The 22,710-nt window shown below is 38.6% G+C and overlaps 2 protein-coding genes and 1 pseudogene across 18 annotated transcripts in view; 2 read left to right on the top strand and 1 right to left on the bottom strand.

The window, feature by feature from the left end:
* Positions 1–15,393, bottom strand: part of RPGRIP1 (RPGR interacting protein 1) — a 74,697-nt gene extending 59,304 nt beyond the window's left edge. For 5 of the 8 annotated variants that reach the window (XM_044925266.2, XM_025260539.3, XM_044925272.2 and 2 more), the window contains exon 1: positions 3,548–3,741. The gene's annotated coding sequence lies outside the window, so the exon portion shown is untranslated. Of the gene's footprint in view, positions 1–3,547; positions 3,742–14,901 lie in introns of those variants that run through there. The other 3 variants (XM_044925270.2, XM_044925267.2, XM_044925271.2) reach the window with 2 other exon arrangements.
* On the top strand, positions 201–766 carry LOC112587883 (annotated as a pseudogene).
* A 185-nt stretch (positions 15,394–15,578) lies between the features above and the next one.
* Positions 15,579–22,710, top strand: part of HNRNPC (heterogeneous nuclear ribonucleoprotein C) — a 45,599-nt gene continuing 38,467 nt past the window's right edge. For 2 of the 10 annotated variants that reach the window (XM_025296039.3, XM_025296038.3), the window contains exons 1-2: positions 15,579–15,718; positions 20,316–20,341. The gene's annotated coding sequence lies outside the window, so the exon portion shown is untranslated. Of the gene's footprint in view, positions 15,719–16,332; positions 16,378–19,819; positions 19,984–20,315; positions 20,342–20,936; positions 21,056–22,710 lie in introns of those variants that run through there. The other 8 variants (XM_025296031.3, XM_025296032.2, XM_025296030.3 and 5 more) reach the window with 8 other exon arrangements.

The following is a 22,710-nucleotide window of genomic DNA, read 5'->3' as shown; positions in this document are numbered from 1 at the left end:
TGCATAATGCTTGGCACTTAGTATAGGCTCCATATTAGCTAAATGCTAGCTGTTTTTGTTGTTTTTGCTGAACTAGTTTCTGGCCAATTGATAATTCTAGTTGTATTTATCGGTATAAGTTAATGATTTATCAGATCAGATCAGATCAGGTCAGTCGCTCAGTCGTGTCCGACTCTTCGTGACCCCATGAATCGCAGCACGCCAGGCCTCCCTGTCCATCACCAACTCCCGGAGTTCACTATGATATATATATGTAATGTTCTTATATGTTGGTTAGTATAAGTTAGTTGTCTATGGTATTTGAACATCACATGTCTCTTTACTAGCCTATCAGCTCTTTGGAGGATATCTTTGTTCCTATGTTGCTGGGTGTTGTCATTATAGACATACCTGAACCGGTTAAGTCTGCTCCTGCCCCTAAAAAGGGCTCTAAAAAAGCTGTGACCAAGGCCCAGAAGAAGGACGGCAAGAAGCGCAAGCACAGCCGCAAGGAGAGCTACTCCATGTACGTGTACAAGGTGCTGAAGCAAGTCCATCCGGACACCGGCATCTCGTCCAAGGCCATGGGAATCATGAACTCCTTCATCAATGACATTTTCGAGTGCATCGCTGGGGAGGCATCGCTCCTAGCTCATTACAACAAGCGCTCGACTATCACATCCAGGGAGATCCAGACCGCCGTGCGCTTGCTGCTACCTGGGGAGCTACCGAGCACGCCATGTCCGAGGGCACTAAGGCTGTCACCAAGTATACCAGCTCCAAGTAAATATAATATGCCTAGTGGCTGTTAACAGAGAAGGCAATGGCACCCCACTCCAGTACTCTTGCCTGGAAAATCCATGGACGGAGGGCCTGGTGGGCTGTAGTCCATGGGGTCGCGAAGAGTGAGACACGACTGAGCGACTTCACTTTCACTTTTGTTCCTAACAGAGTGCCTGGTATCTGCAGATACATCATAATTTTTCAACTCATGTATCACTATTATATTGGGTTGTGATAGAAATTGTTTTCCTTTTTAGAGTTGCTTGTAATAATTTTACAAAGTTTTGCATTAATTCTCTCTCATCTCTAAGAACACAGTGAAGTGAGAGCCATAATGGTATCACTTACATGAGCAGAAGAGAGAAAAAAGAAGAAAACTGTAAAAATCAGGTGAGAAATCTGCACAAAGGATTGTCAGCAGCATTTCAGTAGAGCATAGGGAATGATGTTGTAAAAATACTTCCATCCTCTAAAAATTCATGGATTAAGTGGACCTATGTGTTAAAATATAGAAGTAGTGTTTTAACTATTTTAAATTTAATATAGATTGGGGATTCAGGTCTTCCCATTGCATAAGAACAGGTCTGATAAACAGACAAGTCCCTGAAAGGGGGCACTAAAGTTGGGCTCCTTCGAACTGAAAACCTGGGGGAAGAAAGGGACAAATTGTGAAAGGATCTTAGAGAAAATAATTTAACAGTGAGTGAGGGAACTCAGGAGGAGCTGATCTTACTAAAGAGGACAAAACGGAGATGTAAGCATTGAAAAAGAAACCTGGAGCAGAGACAAAGAGAAGCTTTGGAAATAAGTATAGGCTCTGTAATTTCAGTGTCCGTTGTGTGAATTCTCTGAAAAGATGACAGGAACCCGGGAGACCCGGGTTCAGTTCCTGGGTCGGGAAGATCCTCTGGAGAAGGAAATGGCAATCCACTCCAGCACTCTTGCCTGGAAAATCCCATGGACAGAGGAGCCTGATAGGCTACATACAGTCTCTGGGGTCACAAAGAGTCGGACACGACTGAGCAACTTCACTTTCACTTTCACTTTAATTTGGCAAATGTTACTGAATGCCCATTCGGTGCAGTTGCTACATGGAGAAAAAAATACAGCCCTCAGATTTGTGGTTACCAGAGGTGGGGGTGAGCAGAACGGGAATTGGATGTAGTCAAAAGGTACAAACTTCCAGTTTCATGTCTAAAATAAGTAAGTGCCAGGGATGTATTATACTTGATAAATATAATTAACACTGCTGTACGTTATAAATTAAAGTTGTTAAGACAGTAAATTTAAGAGTTCTCATCACAAGGAAAAATGTAATTTATATTTATTTAATTTTGTGTCTATATAAGATGATGGGTATTTACTAAAATGTGGTAATCATTTCACAATATATATTATTCAAATCATTATGCTATACAGTGTCAATTATAATAATAAAAAATAATGTAGTTTCCCACAGAAAAGAAAGAAAAATAAAGTCCTTGCTCTGAGGAAGTGAATAATTAATGAGGAGAGGAGAAATGAGAAAAGCACATCCTTAGCTGTAAGGTGAAATGTAAAAAGTCAATCTGAAAAAAAAAAGAAAAAGTCAATCTGTGAAGAGCAAAGCAAAATGAGAGTATAGAGGAAGACTGAAATTCACATTTACTTGCAGGATCAGATAAAGCTTTACAGAGGGAAGATTGTTGGGGTCTGGAGGGATTTTTGCAGGTGGAGATATAGAATGGTTTATAGAGACAGAGGACAGTTTGAATAGAGTCAGAGATGGGCAAAGAGCAGGGTGGTCTTCGACAGAAGCAGGTAGGCAGACAACTTTGAGAAACAGAGTTGTGAGAATTCAAGTGAAAGGAAGCATATGTTGGAAGACCTTGCATATAAACTAGAGGAGTTATATTCATTCTGCAGAGAATGGGTGAGAATTACACATTTTGAGCACAAGAGAAATAGAGTTAGGATTGTGGAAAGGCTTTAGGAAGATTCATCTGGAATAAGTGCGCTAAAAAGACTGGCAGAGAGGAGCATTAGGATATTGTTGTGGTTCAGGAAAGTGACCTTGAACTAGGAAGGATGGCGGCAGGGAGATGGAAGACTGGGATAGATTACAAAGACACTGAGGAAGGAGAATCTAAATATTTGCCAACTAGTTGGATGTGGGATGGAGTGAAGAAGGTGACAGGATTAAAGATGACCTAGTGATATTGCCGGAGAAATCAATGGCACCCCACTCCAGTACTCTTGCCTGGAAAATCCCATGGACGGAGGAGCCTGGTAGGCTGCAGTCCTTGGTGTCGCTAAGAGTCAGGGACGACTGAGTGACTTCATTTTCACTTTTCACTTTCATGCATTGGAGAAGGAAATGGCAACCCACTCCAGTATTCTTGCCTGGAGAATCCCAGGGACAGAGGAGCCTAGTGGGCTGCTGTCTATGGGGTCGCACAGAGTCGGACACGACTGAAGTGACTTAGCAGCAGCAGCAGTGATATTGCGTCTGGATGCCTAGGAGACTGGCACAATACAGAATTCTCCAGGTAAGAATACTGGAGTGGGTAGCCATCCAGGGGACCTTCCTGACCCGCGATGCAGGCAGATTCTTCTCCAGGGGACCTTCCTGACCCGCGCTGCAGGCAGATTCTTTACCAGCTGAAGCACAAGGGAAGCCTAGTGGCATTGTGTCTGGATGCGTGGGACACCGGCGCAAGACAAAATGAATAAACCTTTTTCACTCCTCTCAAAAACCCCAGGGAAAGAAATGGAAGACTATAAACATGTATTCAATACAACTTACAGTTCTTGCTTCCTCTAGAGAGCTCTCTCTTCTTCTTTTCTGTAACTGTTTTGGTGTCCTCCAGTTTTGCAGAATCCTCTTGTCTTCCTGGCTTGTTAAGAGAGGAGTTAATACAGTTCTGTTTAGCTCTTAAGATGTTAACTCTTTGCAGATCAGAGCTTGAAGGTCCTGCATTTTTTCTGTTTCTGCTGTGGCTGGAGAAAGAGCAGTTAAAACATTGTTTAACATACCAACTTCTCAACTAAAGCTAAAGCTGAAAAAGTATTTATTTGATCTGAGATTAACAGAAGTGTGTTGGTGTCAGGAGAAGGATCTTTGAATCACTCCCTGAAGGGCAACAACAGTGGGAGATTTTCTGGAGACCTGAGATCTCTTTGAAGGTAACAAACTCTGCTACATTGGTGGGATCAATGTGCCTACTCAGTCCATGTGTGCCAGGACCCTCTGAAATAAAAGAATGTATATATTTCATCATTGTGACCATAGTTTTCAAACCAATACTGGGATGTAATTATGCAACAATAGAACTTGATATTTGAAAATCAGATGTTCTTTAAAATTCTGCATGCTGGTCACTGCATTCATACTATATATTAAGTGAAATCTAGTTTCAACTGTTATATGAAAGTCTCTTTTATAAAAAATATTTATTTATTTTATTTGGATGCACAGGGTCTTAGTTGCTGCATGCGAGATCTCTGATCTTCACTGCAGCATGCAGACTGTTTTGTTGTGGTAGGTGGGATCTAGTTCCCTGACCAGGGATTGAACCTGGACTGCCTGCATTAGGAGCTTGGAGTCTTAACCACTGGACCACCAGGAAAGTCCCAAAATTCTCTTTCTTATGCACACTCAGTATATACATTGAAAAGAGATTCCCAGGAGGGTGAGCATATGTTTAATGGACACTGTGTGACTTCCCTATGTCCTATGAATAAACTAAGAGAGACAATTAGGATTTATAAAGATTACTCAGAACACAGTAAGTGTCCCAGTGAAAACAAGAAAATCTAATTTAATATTTTCCCCAAGTCTAAATGTCAGAATTATAAAAACTGGCTTTTTCTGCACCCAAGATTACTTCTTGCCCAAGCAATTTCTCAGGGATCATGGGTCTTCTCTCCTTTTTTGGCTTATCTAACCAGAATTAGTTCTGGGCAAAATTTTGAAGTAGGCCAAGTTTGTGTTTGGTGATTTTGCTCTCTTTTTTCTGAATCTCTGATTTTTTAAACGTTTCCTCCTACTCCTTTCAGACAACAAGTTACCTCTTGTTTTTCCCCTGACATCCTCACTACATTTTAGAATGAATCTATATTATATGATATTTTTTTCACTAGGCTTAATATGCTTTTTTTAAACAATCATTTTAATTATTTCTTTATTTTTGGCTGCACTGGGTCTTCGTCGCACGGGCTTTCTCTAGTTGTGGCAAGTGGGGGCTCCTCTTTGTTGTGCTGCGAGGGCGTTTCATTGCAGCCACTTGTTGTGGAGCACAGGCTCTCGAGTTCGGGCTCAGTAGTTGTGGTACACAGGCTTAGTTGCTCCACGGCGTGTGGAATCTTCCTGGATCAGAGATCGAAACTGTGTCCTCTGCAATGGCAGGCAGATCCTTATTCACTGTGCCACCAGGGAGGCCCCAAGCTTAATATACTTCTAAATGTAGACTATAAGGCTTTGTTCATTGTTAAAGAAACTTAAGTCATCAAGAAGTTGGAGATATAATAATACTATTCTGATTACAAAATGTTAACACATGTTCATGGTAGACACAAACAGAAAAATAAAAAGAAGAAAATTAAATATATTGGTAGTCATAACACCCAGAGATAACAACTGGGAGTTGGTGATGGACAGGGAGGCCTGGCGTGCTGTGATTCATGGGGTCGCAAAGAGTCAGACACGACTGAGCAACTGATCTGATCTGATCATTTTGATTTATGCATGTATAAAGGCATAGACAATAATTAAAATAAAAATAGAATCATTTATTTTCTTTTTAAATTTATTCTTAAAAATTTAGTAAAATACTCAAAACAAAATTTATTATCTTAATAATTTTTAAGAGTATAGTTCAATAGTGTTAAGTATTGTTAAAACACAAAATTCAACTTGAGTAAATTTTAAACATCTTATTGGTTTTCTTCAACAATTACAAATTAGGCAGAATTCTATCTAGCAGACCAAAAGGAGCTCCAAGAAGCTGTACAAAATGAGACTTTTATAGGCAGAAGGCAATGGGAACAAGGAAGTTATATGGGACAGAATAGTGCTTAGTTATTGCATCCTTTAGGAGATGGGTCTATCAGGCAGGTTACCTAAGGGGTATGAATTAGGCAATTCCCAATTGGCTAGTTTAAGATTCCATTTTTGGAAGAGGCAAAACTGTAAGTCAAGTTTTGGTTTGGTGACATGGGGCTTAGGATAAGCAACTCCATTTTGGGCCTGTTGTCTTGTTTTTAACAGTATATTCACATTGTTATATAATCAATCTCCAGAACATTTTCATCTTACAAAACTAAACTCTATGCCCATTAAACAACTCCCCATTTTCCCCTCCCTCCAGCCCTTGGCAACCACCATTCTACTTTGTTGTTTCTATGAGTCATTTATTTTTTAAAGTTTTCATTTTTTAATAACTATAATGTACAATGAACATTTAAAAATATTATTAAATACTCTATTGTATAATTAGAAATGACTGTTCAATATTCTAGTCTATAAATGTATAGTAATCAATTTAATCAATTCTCCATTGATGGGCATTTAGATTGTTTTTTTGTTTTTTTGCCACTATAACCATATTGCATTAAAAATCCTCATAGACAAATCCTTGCTTCCATCCATATTTATTTTTATAAGATGAATTACTAAAAGTAGAATTGCTGGGTCAAATTGAATGCCTATTTTTAAGGCCTTGGATGAATGTGAAAGTGTTAACTGCTCAGTCATGTCTGACTCTTTTCAAACCCTGGACTGTAACCCACCAGGCTCCTCAGTCCATATTTCCAAATTGTCCAACCAACTTTCAGAAAAGCTAAACTAGTTTATACTTCTGTCAGTAGTATCCGTTTCTTTTCATCTTAACAGTAGGAGTATCTTTTTAAAAAAAACCTATTTCATAGTCAAAAATACTAATTCACTATCCTTTTAAAATACATTTCATGCTAGTTGCCTTGAACTTTTAAAAAATTTATTATATGTTTCTTTTATAAGTCCCTGATGCATTAAGGATATTAGATTTTTTGCATGTTTTCTATTTTGGTTGTTATATGTCTGTTTTAAGTATTTTGAAACAGACTGAAAATGAGAAAAGAATTAAATAATGTCATTTGCAACAACATGAAAAAGTTTTATATACTATTAAACCTATGGTGTTCAAAATGGTAGCTACTAGCCACATGTGGTTATGAGGCATTTGAAATGTAGTTAGTGTGACTAAAGGACTGAGTTTTTAGTGTTATATTCTTTTTTCCTTGTACACATACCCGTTTCAGGTGTAAAACAGTGATTTTTTTAAAGTAACTTCACTGACTAATGCAACCATCACCATAAATGTCAGTTTCAGGACATTTTCATTCCCCAATTTTATATATTTTAAATTTAAAATTGAAAACTGATATTTGATTTAGATATTAGAAACCTTACACAAAGTTAACAAGGCTTTCTTTTTCATTTCAATACTCAGGTAAAGGGAAAAGTAAGGGGTATGAATTCATACCCCTTTCCTTTATTGCTCAAATGTACCAATTCAAATGCATGCCACCTTTCTTTGTGATATATTACCCCTAATTCAGCATCTCTTCAAATTCCCCAAATATATCATTTTTTGACCCCTACTATTCTGTTTTTATCACTCCCCAGAAGGAAATAGTAGTCAGGGTTCTTTAAACAATGAGAAAGTGAGCAAGGAGTATATTCTAGGATTTAGGTGGTGGTGGTGGTTTAGTCACTAAGTCGTGTCCAACTCCTGCGACCCCATGGACTGTATCCTGCCAGGCTCCTCTGTCCATGGGATTCTCCAGGCAAGAATACTGGAGTGGGTTGCTGTTTACTTCTCCAGGGGATCTTCCCAACCCAGGAATTGAACCCAGGTCTCCTGCATTGCAGGCAAATTGTTGACCGACTGAGTTATGAGGGAAGCCCTAGGATTTAGGTATCTGAATATAAACTGGGATGACAAGAAGGCAGTGTTCTGGGAGTGGAGATGTGGAATAGGTAGTGATAAAAGGTAAGAATCTTTCTGTAGTAAGAGTTGCCATATGATCCAGCAACACCACTCCTGGGCATATATCTGGACAAACCATAATTCAAAAAGAAACATGCACCCCTATGTTCATAGCAGTACTATTTAAAACAGCCAAGACATGGAAACAACATAAATGTCCACTGACAGAGAGTGGATAAAGATGTGGCACCTATATACAGTGGAATATTACTCAGTCACAAAAAAGAATGAAATAATGTCAGTTGCAGCAACATGGATGGATCTAGAAATTATCATACTAAGTGAAGTAAGTCAGAAACAGAAAGACAAATATCATATGATATCACTTATATGTGGAATCTAAAATATGGCACAGATGAACTTATCTATGAAACAGAAACAGATTCATAGATATGGAGAACACACTGGTGGTTGCCAAAGTGGAAGGGATCAGGGAGGGATGAACTGGGAGTTTGGGACCAGCAAATGCAAACATATCATACACAGAATGGATAAACAAGGACCTACTGTATAACACAGGAACTTTATTCAATATCCTGTCATAAACCATAATGGAAAAGAATATGAAAAAGAGTATAAATATATGTATTACTGAATCACTTTGATGTACAGCAGAAATCAACACATTACAAATCAACTATACATCAATAAAATAAATTTAAAAAAAGAATCAGTCTATGGTAATGTTCCTCAGACACGAAGAAAGTTCTCCAAAATTATGTTTAAAGAGTTCCTGAGTAACTTTTATAATGGTCAACCATATGAAACAATTACTATGTGAAATAAAATTTCAGACTTGAAAGGATTTGGGCCAGTTCACATAGTATTTTTATAACCTTTAGATGTTTTCTCAAAAGGTCAATTTCTGCCATCATAGGTAAAATAAGCACTAATTGTTAAATGTGAGATTTGTCAACTGTAAAGTACTTTGTAAGCTGTGCAAAGATTAGCTTAATGAAAAACTACCAGAGGATAAAATCTTGTGCTGCAGAGCCAGAAGGAGAACAGATGGCAAGAGTGTTAGAGAAGGCTTAACCTGCAAGAAACCAGATTTAGGTCATTGGTGGGATGAAAATTAGAAGAGAAGCAAAGAAGACAAAGGGAAAAAATGGAGAAAAACATTTAGTAGGAAAGGCAAAAAAGAAACTGAGGAAATAAGAAGGCTTCTTAAGTCATTTATTTTCACAACATTTCCTTGAAAGGACTGGGGCCTATATTATATAGATTCCACAGCATCATGTACTTATATTTAGTAGCAATTTATTATAAGCAATTGCCTATTTATTCATTTAATACTTGACTCTGTTCCGAGCATCAGGAACTACATCTATTTTGTTTACTTCTATGTCCTTGTGACCTGTTATGGTTGCTAAGTCGCTTCAGTCGTGTCCGACTCTGTGCAATCCCATAGACGGCAGCCCAGCAGGCTCCCCCGTCCCTGGGATTCTCCAGGCAAGAACACTGGAGTGGGTTGCCATTTCCTTCTCCAATGCATGAAAGTGAAAAGTGAAAGTGAAGTTGCTCAGTCGTGTCCGACTCTAGTGACCCCATGGACTGCAGCCTACCAGGCTCCTCCTTCCATGGGATTTTCCAGGCAAAAGTACTGGAGTAGGTTGCCATTTCCTTCTCCAGTTACAGTTCTTAGCACAATTGCTTATTACATAGCATGTATTTGTTCATAAACACTTGTTCAATAAATAAGTAAAATTTCCACTGTGGCAAATCTTACATTATTAATAACTATGTAATGGTTATATGCACTCTAGAATCAGACTTCCTAGAGTCAGAATCTTAGCTCCATCAAAAACTAGCTGTGCCACTTTAGGCAAATGATTTAATTTCTCTGTGCTTTAGTTACCTCACCTTTAAACTGGGGATAACAAAATTGCCACATGAAAAGTACTTCACACGCAGTTATAGAAAAGTTATGTTTTTTCCCCTATTATTAACATAATGGTGACCAATAATACTTAAAATCAGATACTACTTGACCTCAAAACCACTAGATGTCATGATTCTGAGTTGCTTTAATATTTCTAATTTTTTCAAGCTTTATGGATAAAGATTTTTTTTGCTTATTTTTAAATTTCTGAGCTCAAGGTTTAGTTATTAAGAAAAAGATTAAAAAGTTCTCTGATTAAAAGATATTCAGGTTAAAAATAAATCCATATATACATCTTTTAAAAATCTGTAAAAATCTATTCCAAATAGTTAAGAATGAATGTTTTTGGAGGACAGAGCACATAGATGTTTTCACTCTTTCTGTATTTTAATTTTTTATAATAATCATGAATTATTAGAAAAAAACAATAGATATTTCCATTTAGAAAGCTTTAAAATAAAAATAGAAAAAAACCCTAAAACACTAGAAATCTTGAGAAGGATATATAATCCAATCAAAGTGACCAATAAACCAATAATATTATTAGCAGTGTGTAACATCTTTTTTGGAGAATCTATACCCTGTTGGCAATGGCACCCCACTCCAGTACTCTTGCCTGGAAAATCCCATGGATGGAGGAGCCTGGTAGGCTGCAGTCCATGGGGTCGCGAAGAGTCAGACACAACTGAGCAACTTCACTTTCACTTTTCACTTTCATGCACTGGAGGAGGAAATGGCAACCCACTCCAGTGTTCTTGCCTGGAGAATCCCATGGACGGCCGAGCCTGGTGGGCTGCCATCTATGGGGTCACACAGAGTCGGACACGACTGAAGCGACTTAGCAGCAGCAGCAGCAGCATACCCTGTTGGAGAACAGCAGGGGCTGCCAGATGTAGGGCCTTGTGGAAGGGATAACTGATAGGTAATGACGGGCCAGTCAGGAAAGACCTGTGAATGAAACAACGAAAACGTAGGACTGAAACAGAGCACTCTTATAGGATTTTAGTATGGGAGTCACAATAAAAGTAAATGCTTTCAAATGATTATCATGAGATAAGTTTGCAGGATCAGCTTGGGGGACAGACTCAATATAGTAAAACAGGATGCATTCAAAGTTTAAGGGTCTTGAAAGTGCTATGTAGTATCTTTAATATCGTTTTTCTGGTAGAATATGGTTTCCTGTTGGAGAAGGCAATGGCACCCCACTCTAGTACTCTTGCCTGGAAAATCCCATGGACAGAGGAGCCTGGTAGGCTGCAATTCATGAGGTCGCTAAGAGTCGGACACGACTGAACAACTTCCCTTTCATTTTTCACTTTCATGCGTTGGAGAAGGAAATGGCAACCCACTCCAGTATTCTTGCCTGGAGAATCCCAGGGACAGCGGAGCCTGGTGGGCTGCCATCTATGGGGTCACACAGAGTTGGACACGACTGAAGTGACGCAGCAGCAGCAGCAGCAACAGCAGCATGGTTGCCTGTAGAAGATAGATTGTCAACAGTCAGAAAGGTCTCTCAATCAGTGTAAAAAAGCATAAAGTAGTGTTGGGTATTTGGAGAAGGCAATGGCAACCCACTCCAGTACTCTTGCCTGGAAAATCCCATGGATGGAGGAGCCTGGTAGGCTGCAATCCATGGGGTCGCGAAGAGTCAGACACAACTGAGCGACTTCACTTTCACTTTTCACTTTCATGCATTGAAGAAGGAAATGGCAACCCACTCAGTGTTCTTTCCTGGAGAATCCCAGGGACGGCAGAGCCTGGTGGGCTGCCATCTATGGGGTCACACAGTCGGACACGACTGAAGCGACTTAGCAGCAGCAGCAGTGTTGGGTATTGGAAAGACTGTGAAATTTTAATTAAGTGCTTTGTCTGGATCCATCAGAGACCACCTCCTTACTCTCCAGTGGAAGATGCTTTTTTTTTTTTTCTTTCTTTTTAGGGCATTAGCCCTCAATTTTCTTTGTATGACACTAGATGCTGTTGTTCAGTTGTTAAGTTGTGTCAGACTTTTACAGCCTCTTGGACTGTAGCCTGCCAGGCTCCACTGTCCATGGGATTCCCTAGGCAAGAATACTGGACTGGGTTGCCATTTCCTCCTCCAGGGTATCTTCTTGACCCAGGGATTGGACCCAGGTCTCCTGCACTGTGGGCGGATTCTTTACTGACTGAGCCTCCAGGGAAGCCCTGGAAGATGCTTTTGATATCACTCTTGGATAATAAAGGATAGAGGAAGAGAGGCAATGAGAATTGTATTAGTAAAGTCCTATTTGACTTGTTGACTAGAATAAGGTAGATAACTAGGTACACTGAGGGTATGTAGGATGACAAATATTGAGGAAAATATTCAGCCAATAAATTAGGTAAAAAGCAAATCAGGCATTTCAAAGCCGTTGCAGCTTTTCCTTTCTTCTTCCTCTTGACAGGTGGCTTAGAACTGGGAGGAAGAAAGGTTGCAGGGGACACATTATTTTGGTAATACCACTAAGCTACATAAAGCCTTCTTAAAACAGAAATTACTTCTTGAATCAAAGACAGAAGTATAGTTTTGATTTTTCTCTTTAGCCCAAGGTAAGGCATTTCACCCACCACTCTGGGTGAAACCAGATAGTTGTGAATGATTATGATCAACAGGGTGCTTTGCATTCTGCCTTGTATTATGCTATTTTTGCTCTTCAGCATCCCTTGGACTGCAAGATCAAATCAGTCCATCCTAAAGGAAATCAGTCCTGAATATTCATTGGAAGGACTGATGCTGAAGCTGAAATTCCAATACTTTGGCCACCTGATGCAAAGCACTGACTCATTGGAAAAGACCATGATGCTGGGAAAGATTGAAGGTGGGAGGAGAAGGGGATGACAGAGGATGAGATGGTTGGATGGCATCACTAACATGATGGACATGAGTTTGAGTAAGCTATGAAAGCTGGTGATGGACAGGGAAGCCTGGCAGTGCTGCAGTCCACGGGGTTGCAAAGAGTCAGACATGACAGAGCGACTGAACTGAAGAAGTTACTATTTCTATTTCCTTATCTCTTCTCCTACTTCCCCTCCATTACTGAAGTCTGGCTAATGGCTTTCTACAATGTATACAGAGTCACTTAATAAAAGCAGCCAACTTAAGAAGTTTAAGGGTGTTTAAGTAGAAGAGATAAAGGAAACTTCCTACTCTCCATTTCACCTGCCACTCTGTAAGAGTCTTAAAACTAGATAGTTGTGAATGATTATGATCAACATGGTGCTTTGCATTCTGCCTTGTATTATGCTATTTTTGCACTTGTTTTCTCACCCTTAGTAAATTCAACTTGATGGAGGGATTGGACGTTAATTCTTGGTTCCTCCATATCCACCCCATCTAGCAAAGGGGAGAAATCAGTAGAAACATAAATGCTCTCTCTTAAGTACTCCCTTGCACCAAATACAGTGATAGTTAATAAGTGTGTGCATGTATGCTTAGTCTTGTCCAACTCTTTGCAACCCCATGGACTGTTGTCTGCCAGGCTTCTCTGTCCATGAAAATTTCCAAGCAAGAATAATGCAGTGGGTTACCATTTCTTCCTCCAGGGGATCTTCCCAACTCAGAGATCAAACTGCATCTCCCATATTAGCAAGTGGATTCTTTACCACTGAGCCACCTGGGAAGCCCCAGTTATTAAGTAGGTCATGTCAAAGATCATACAGTAAAATTGATTTCTGGTAAAATGAATTTAAATATTAACACTTTATAAATATTTTTATTCTATGAGAACCATGATTAATAAAACATGCTAGTATTTATTTTTGTTTACTTAAGAAACACAAATAACATGTCAATCGAGCCTCATACTATCTGGGTTCCTCTGAGTAAGAACTGTATAAAATATTTAACAGAAAAAAGGATGGTCTACCTGTTTGTCTAGGGAAAATAACAATTTCTCCTGATAAATAAAAGCTAATGATTAATTTAACACAAATTTCAGACACTCTCTGTTTAAGGTCCTAGGACATGTAGTAGGCAAAGTGAATACAGAGAGCAATAAGAATTAAACTCTGTAATCAAAAGACATACTATCCACAAGCGGAGAAGAGGCGAATGTAAAACTAACAACAGTACAATGAGGTCATTTTAAATAAAATTGCAATGTGGCAACTGAGCTGAGGCTTTAAGCACTTGGAGATGTTTCCTCTCTGATTACTTGTTCAAACTTAACAATTTGGAAAATATAGAAAAGCACAGGCAAGTTTAAGGGGGGGAAAAAAAAAGCACAAGTTCTCCCACCAGGGGGGAACCACTATTAACATTTTAGTTTTTTTCTTACATGCTTTTTGTTTTTGCTTTTTAGATTTGCTTAAAACAATGCATGCATATGGCAAAAAGTTCAAATTGTAAAGAAAGGCATACCATTGAAAAATGTAAAAGGTTCACTCCCCAGAGATACATCCAAATAAGTTTTTAGGCCCAAGATGGAGTCGCTCCTGCTGGGGGTGTCACGTTAGCAAACTGAAACTTCAAGTTCCTGTAAAAGGTCACCTTGACCAGAAACGCAGTACACCCAGTCAATCTTCTCAAACACCATACTTTTTAGGCTGTAAACTTATTTCCTTGTTCCTTAATCTTTCTAAATAAGGTCAGATACACAACCGCAGGCGATCAAACCCGATTGCCTCGCTGCTTTTAATGCTGTATTAAGCTCCTTCTGGCCCAAACTCCCTGGGGTAGTGCGCCACTGTTTGTGAGTCACCGTACTCTTCCAACCATGAATGGTTTTCATTTGAGTAAAGGACATTAAACTCGTTACTAAATTGTCTTGATTTTTGCCATTTGACAGGTAGACAGTTTCCTTGTGAATCTCTCTGAAATTAAGAATTAATTCGAAACTAATGCATAAAACTGTATTCACAAATGCATATATTCCTTAAAATGTATAGAGTATCACATTCTCTAGATAAATGTTCTGCAATCTTGCTTTCCCCAACTACACAGAGAAATATCCTTTATTCCTATTCCTAGCACAGCTGGCCCTTATTGCATTGCGTGCTCGGCTGCTATAATATAACCAGAGGGACTGCAGTGCAGACGACGGCAGTAGGTGGGAGACGGGATCGTTTCAGGATGCGGAGAATTAAGGGACCCGATTGTGGGTTCGGGCGGGGGAGAGCTAGCCAGTTGAACCAATTTGGTTGGCATATAGGGTATTAGAAAGTGAGATGACCTGGGGCCAGAGGACGAATGCTGTAGTATCCCAGGCCAGTATTTTATACTTTATTTACCTTTTGCAGTGGAGAGTTGAGTAAGTCAGTTGTTTTGCGAAAGATATGGGTTGTTTGAAGGGCTTGACAAGCTGAGAAATGTTCAGAAAGGAGTCAGGGGTTGGAAAAACTGCAGGGCTGGTTTGTATTCTAGCTTTTAGTGCTCCCTCCCCAGTCAAAGAAAAAACAATTTTTTTTGTCCACACCGCGGGCTACAGCTTTTCCTTTTACCTAGGCCGGGAGCTAGGGCAGACCTTTCGGAAGACTACCAAACAAGACCCGGCAATCTTTACCCGCCCCCTGCGCCGCGGGAATTCCGAGATCCGGGTGAGCCTGCTTCTAGGCGCTCTGAAGAGCAGATGGGATACTGAGACCGCCAATCAGACATATCGGATACCCGGATGTGAAGCGGTGAGCCTTACAAAGGCAAGTTTCCACCCAGAGCTTCGTCAGGGTACAGTGGCCAATAAGCATGACGCAGAAGATAAATGACAGGAAATATAACCAGTTACAAACTAGTTTTTCCCACGCATGTGGAAATTCTCTAGATTAGTCTAACCCACTACTGATTGTGATTGGATAGAATTGTGAAGAGCGGTAGAACTGTCTAATGAGAAGCGGGAGCGAGAAAACTCGCAGCCAATAGGAGGATTCTCAGGAGTGGGGCGGGCCTAGACCTTCGCCTCGGCGGCAGAGGAGACTCGGGGGCCATTTTGTGAAGAGGCGAAGACTGAGCAATTGCGACCGCGTTGCCGACCTCGAGCAGCAATCGGCTTCTCTGCGTAGAACCCAGGGGTAGGAGATTCAGAATCGAATCTCTTCTCCCTTCCCCCTCCTGGTAAGTGGAGGGAGCGGAAGCAGGGGAAGCGCTGGGTTCTTTGGGGAGCGCGAGGTGGAGTGGGAGAGAGGACGAGGGAACCCTCCCCTCGGTAGAGTAAGCAGGCCCCCATTTATTCTCTGGTTTGGGGGATTAGATTTTACGCAAGAGTTTTCTAGGCCTCAGCCTTTGCGTAGATTTTTAACCCAGTGTCCTCTAGGCCACAATCGGCAGGTAAAATGCTGTTTTTCTTTTTCTCTCTCCTGTGTTAACGGCTGTCCTTTAATTTTCTGTGACCATGAGGACTCTGAGATTGTGAAAGGGATGATCAAAGATGCTCATGAATGTAGTTCAAGTTAATGTAGTGCCGATGCTTCCTGTTAAATTGAAAATTAAGTGGGGGATGGGGAAGGGTTATCAAGCAGAAATTTTTTGTACCGCAAGCCTCCAAATTCTGGAGCGTACCGCAGGGTATAAATATGAAAACAATAGGTTTAATATTTTACTGATTACTTTTTAGTTTACGCCTCTCTGAACAAATGATGGACCTCGAAATATTTTCAATTTTATTAAAAAAAATTGTAATCTGATGTACATATTAACAGTAATAATTAAAGCTGGATTTTTATCTGCAGGTTACAAATCACTTGAAATATATAAGTTAGTGGAACTTGCTTGAGGTAGGTATTACTATCTTTCATAGACAGAAACCGAGGCATGAGTGTTGATGCCTGGGTCATATTAAGCAGCCGAACTAGTAAGGAATTTGGTCTCTAGGTTAAATCAAGTGGCTTTACCTTCCCGTTGGAATAGTAGATATTAAAAGTAATTACAGCAAGGACTAGCGGTAACTGGAAATCCCCAAACTGCTCTTGGGGAAAAGATTATGAGTATTGTGTCTATTAATATAACGTCCTAAGATTTTGTAAGTTTGATTTTCGGGATATTCTGGCATTAATTTTCCAGACCATCCCAAAGTTGGCAAAAATGCATAACTATACGCTTTTTGTTAAGCAGGTATTATGGTGGTTACTATTTGCTAAGCCCTGAAAATTACTAAACAATTTTTGCTCAGTTTGTAAAGATTACGTAAGTTTCAAAGTATCACATTCACTTATCCAAGAAACCGCTTTTTTTTTTTATCTTTTTGTAAGATTTAGGTGATTTTGTTTTTCATAATGTGTTAAACATTCACAAAAAGTAATGTTAAGTATAGTTTAAGCCCATACTGGGTAAATTTGTCCCTTAGGAACAGAAGCTAAAAAACTGTTACTCTAGGTAGCTATGTATCGATCGCTTAGCATATAGATTTTGTAATAGGAATCAAAAGCTTTGCCTTAAAAATAAAAGCTTAAGCATTTAGATTGTCACATGGACTTTTAAAAGGGCAATGATTGGTTAATTTAGGAAATCATACACCTAATATTGTTGGCAAATAGAAATGTATGAAATCAGTATTTAAGAATGGTAAAATTCTTAAATGGCAATAAAATTATTTGAAGGGCACTTTTCTTGCCTTGAGGTGTTAGAAATGGGTTCCTTAGGATCAGCATGTACCAAAGTAACAGTTTAATATCACTAATCCGGAATGATTTGGCCACAAAATTAATATCTGAAATAATTGTAGATTTGATTTCAAATAGACAGGCATTAGTAACATTTTCATGTTGGCTGGAGAAGAGGGATTTAAGAAGGATGGCTTAAGTTGGAGGACTCTGTTTCCCATGCTCATGCCTCCTGCTGTTTTCTTTGGTAGAGAATATAAACACACCTTATTCCTGATTAGGTCTCTAGAGGGTTTTGCATAGTGTGTGACCTTGTTTTGGATGGAATTGCTGTAGAAACAAGCAAGGAATAAGCTCCAAAATAGCTAGTTATTCTAATCTTAAAGATTAATTTATATTAACTGGTGGATGTGTGAAATGTCAGGAAGTGTACAGTTGAAAGAACCTTGGTCTAGGAGTTAAGAGAACTGGATTTTCCCCTTCCTGCTGCTTATTACCTACCTGTTAGGCATATCAGTTAAACTTTCTGAAATTCAGTTTTATATTTATAAGGGGTCTTAGACTTCTTACCTCTTAATTTCTATTTTCTGTAATTCAAGTCATTTGTTGCCAGAAGGCTAAACAGTGTACAGAGATAGTTTTATTGTTGACAACAGTTTTTGTATATTAGTAATTACTGTTAACTGTCTTAACAGTATTTCAGTCTTCACGTCATTTTATTAGTTGTCTTTGAGGAGCATTATTTGCTCATACTTAATATATAGTCATTCATTCTCATTGGGATCAGGGAGGCTTAAAATTTTGTACATAATAGATTTACTAGATAGTTGACTATGGTGAAAACCAGAACTTTAAGATGTAGCATAGCTGCATGTCTTCTCTTAGACATTGGAAATCTAAGGTTTATAAAGGGAAAAGGGATTTCTGTAGGGCTTTGTGGTATAGCATTTAGTGTGGTAGGCTATAATCTTCGAGTTACTATGTTTCGATCCTAATTAGGGGATAGAGATTCCTTATTAAACTCTACACAATGGTTCTTAAACATGAGCAGACATTAGGACCAGCAAGAGGGCTGGTTAAAACAGATTGCTGGGCTCTCCATCACCACTTTCTAATAAAGTCAGTCTGAGGTAGACCCTGTTAATGTGCATTTCTAATATGTGCCACGCTATCTTGGTTGGCAGCCCTCACTTTGAGAATACCCCTTTAGAAGAAGGGATGCAAATCTCCTAGAGGTTTGACAAAGTATAAACTACAGGTGTACTATTAATTGCAAAAGTTACAATTAGGTGTTAAATTTGGTTAATCATTTTTATGAGGGGGTAACTCATCAATTAAGCATAGTATCTTGGGAGACATCTTAAGTTCTTGAATTTGAAAGATGTAAATGTTTTCACATTACTTTTTAAGCTTATAACATGTTTGCTGAGGATTTGTTTGTAGATGAACCAGTTATTTAACATCCTGACATTACTGAGTACCAAGTTCAGGCTTTGATTCCAAAGAAGAAAACAATGTCTCACCATAACTGAACATCCCTTACACTTACACATTCAAAATGTATATTTGAATGTACATTCAAATAATTGTACATTTTCTGTAACTTTTTTTAATAGTTTACATTTGTAACATTTAACACATCAGTTAAAATTTAACACAGTCTAAGTGTAAAAGTAGCTTATTTGGTCTACTACTTCTCAAAAATAGAGTTAATAGTACCTTTTCTATTGCAGTAGTCATTAATTTGTAATTGACTTAAGGAACACTTTTTAAAAGCTCAGCTTAAATTTTTAGTTCACTGACATTTGGAAAGGAGGATAAAATCTCATGGCTGAATATTAAAATGCAAATACAGTCATTCTTGTTTGCTCAAAGACCTACAATCTAATTGCAAATCTTAGCCAGTCTGTTGTGGTGGTATGTATCAGATTCTTAGAATTCCTATCTTGGAATTAGCAATATGTATTATTTGTAAACAGTGGGACCACAAAGAAACAAACACGTACTTTTTGCCTGTTTTTTTAACATTGTATAGTCAGTAGCCATAATAATCTTTTTTCCTTCATCTGACTTTTCATTCTGTTACTGAGTGGATTAACGTGCTCTTTATTTAAACTGTTTCCCTGACAGGTTCTGTCAGGTCTTATAGATTGACCACTCATTGGTTTTGAGACTAGATGTCATCTCTAGTATGTATCTTCAGAATAGATACTTCTCCTTCAATTTGTATGGTAGGAAAACTACCTGGGCCTAAAATTTAAAACACAAATCTGCTTTCTGCTGTTTGACATTTGTTCACTTCATCTCTGTTTACCTGGTTTTTCTAAATTTTCTTTGGCCAAACTGATTATCAAGAGTGTTTGAATGTGAATATTTTTCTGAGACCCTTAAGGGAATACAGGTGCATATGTAATTAAAATAGTCACCTACTGACATTGAAGAATTGTGAAGCCAGTCACTGGTAGAGATGATAATTCTATAGAGGCTTTCCCCATCCAGTGGGATGTTATGTTTTACCAGAATGTTACATGAAATGGACAGATATTTCTGTCTTGGGGGTTTAGGGCACAACATTTCTGAGGAACTCTGACTCAATCTGTCCCTTCTCCTTTCACAGGGCAGCAAGGCGAACCCCATCCCTACTCACTGGAGCTCAGCTTTGATTTTTAACCTCCCTTCCCCACCCTTCCAGAACACACACATTCCCATTCCAAAATTGATTTTATAAAGACATTTTAAACATAATGATGCAACTTGGTGTGCACTACGGCAAATTTACAGGTGGTTTTTTTTTTCAATTGTTTCCAAAAACGGGACTTGGATTTAAGATGTAATTTTTAAATTTCTATTTCTATTTTTTCTGCAGCAATTGGGTTAGAGGAGGAGGAGCCTTTTAGCCTCTCATAAACTGACCTCTCTACTTCCTCGTGTATTTTTAAGATTGATTGATGATGTGGAAAGGGCTTTGCTTGTCTGCTACTGAGAACTTTACCCTTGGCGGTTTTTGTGGAAACTGCTTTTGGAAAGAGAAAAGAAATGAACTTTACTGACTTGACATTTTTGCACCTCCCGTTTTTCTAATCTGGGCTATTTTTATTTTTGTTTTTTTACAGTGAGATTTTTTTGATCTTCAGCTACAGTAAGTTATTCCAATTTTTTTTTTACATTTTTCCTGACTTTCCGCTGATTTCCTTTTTATTGTTGTTACTAGTTACTATTATTTATTATACTTAATGATGGTGATGATGATGATGATAATGACACTGATGATTTTTAACCGGATTAAAATCGAGTTTTTCTGAATGTTCATTAAGAATTTCTCCGGCCTCCTGATTGACTTTGGAGTTTTACATCTTGGGAGAGAAAGTGAAGGCATTAGCATTTTTAAGTGGATTGATCACATAAACCTTTTCTCTCCCAACCCTCCCCCCCTTGCCCTTATCCCCTTCCCCAGGCTCGAAAGAATTTTACTGGCTGTTAAGTCTGTGACCTTATTTTTCCTGATCTTTAACTTAACTGTTTTAGAGAATCTCTGGACGTCTGTATTTTTTATTTTTTTATTTTTGTTTTTTTTTATTTTTAATCTTTCATTTGTTAAATTTTTAAACTGTGCTGCAATAAAATGTGTGTGGTATTACTTAACACCTATGATGGTGATGGCATTTTCCCAGAAAGCCATCCCCCTCCTGTTTCCCTTGAAATCCCATCCTGCTTTTCCTGTACACTACCCATCATCACAAACCACAAGCTGCAGCAACACGGATGCCCAGCCTGGAGCAGCAGCAGCCAGGATGACCTGGAGCCAGGGGGGCCTTCGGAACAGATGCACACCCTTCCTGGGTGATGGTAAGAGGTGTGAGGTCCACTTGGTTTCATTGGAAAGACTAGGAAGTAACACCTGTTTAAGTTGATGTGGTGCAGGTGATAGCTTCGGAAATGTTTAGGTTAGGCTTTTGTGTGTGTATCTCAAAAGATGTTTTACTAAGGAAGGACCCTTCAGGGTTTTGTACACTAATGGAATTATGAGTGTCAAACTTGGGGTGCTGAGGGTTTTTCCTAAAGCAAAGAGCAGCTGAAGTTTACATATATTTTAGAATGCAAATGACATGTTTTAATGATCAGCAAGACAAAAATGTTAGGTATTCTTTTTTTCTTAGATTATTGCAAATTAGTAAACATTTTTTGTCATTTAGAGTAATCTTTACATTGTGACAATAAATTTGGATTGTATTCTATTTAGGCTTTTTTATCATTAAAATTTAGTGTGAATCAACCCATAAGAAACATGCTTTGATATTGAAATGCTATCTGACTGGAAGGTTGTTTTTTTTTTTTTTAAAGAAAAGGATAAATAGATTTTTTAACCTCAGAAAGCAGGGAAATCTGTATAATCTCTGTATCCAAACCAGGAAAGATCAAGGATTGAACTCTTTTTCAGTGATTACTTGTGGCCCAGCTACATATTAGGGAATTGACTGTGTTCCAAAGGTTAATGAGACTGAATATTCACAAGAAAAATGCAGAGATTAGTAAGGATGTGGATAGTCAAAGTGTTAAAAATAATAGCAACCTGTAGAAATCACAGAGAGTAAGATGCAACTGAGTGACTAATACACGGTAATAGTTTAACAGCGGTGAAACGTTTTGATAATTCACTTGAGAGTTGCTTTAATGTTGAGCTGGGGTAAGGCCAGGGGAGTAGTAGAGTGGCTTTTAAAGGTATACTTAGCTGTGTGTACTGGAGTAAATCACATGCTTGACCCCTCCCCTTACTCCTATTGAAAGTAAAATCTAGTTAAAGTGAAAACTGAAGGCAGCCTCAAAGGAAAACAAAATGGGAGAAAATTAAGTAAAATGCTGTGAAGTTACCTGGAAGAGGAATGGAAAATTTTCTTTTAGGTCCAGGTTTTATTGATATCCTTTTACAAATCCATTATTTCATGGGTTCTTCTTGTTTGCGGAATGCGAAAAGGTATAATAGTTCTTCAGGGACTCATAGCCTTGTGAGAGAGACTGATGGATGATATAATGTCACTGTGGTTAAAGGTAGGCACAGAGCCTATAGAACTGTGCAATAGATGGGCGCCTCATTGACTCTTAAGAGGTCAGGAAAAGCTTTTAGAGAGTTAAGGCCAGGTTATAAAAATTTTAATACTGCGCCAAGGAATTTGTGCTTTATCCAGAAACTGACGACTATTAAAAGATTCTGCACTGAGGAATGATATCAGATTTTCATTTTTAGAAATGTCATTGTAATAGCCATGAGGAAATGGCCGTAGAGGAGAATGAGATTGGAGTAGGTGATAAATAAGTAAGAAACTGGAATAGAGGGAAGAATAATGAACTGGCTTTACTGGCCAGTTCACTGGGCAAATATCACTGCCAAAAGCAATGGTACTGGGATTAGGAACCAGTAAATTTAGGATTTGGTGGTGGCTGTGTTATGGAGAGTGACAGATTTGGGAAGATTCCCAGCTTTCAAGTTAGAAATGTTGTTTATTAAACATT

Source organism: Bubalus bubalis, chromosome 11 (assembly GCF_019923935.1).
Source record: "Bubalus bubalis isolate 160015118507 breed Murrah chromosome 11, NDDB_SH_1, whole genome shotgun sequence".
In the NCBI taxonomy this organism is placed as follows: Eukaryota; Metazoa; Chordata; class Mammalia; order Artiodactyla; family Bovidae; genus Bubalus; species Bubalus bubalis.
The sequence above is the reverse complement of the archived record's forward strand: the minus strand, read 5'-3'. Positions and strand labels throughout refer to the sequence as shown.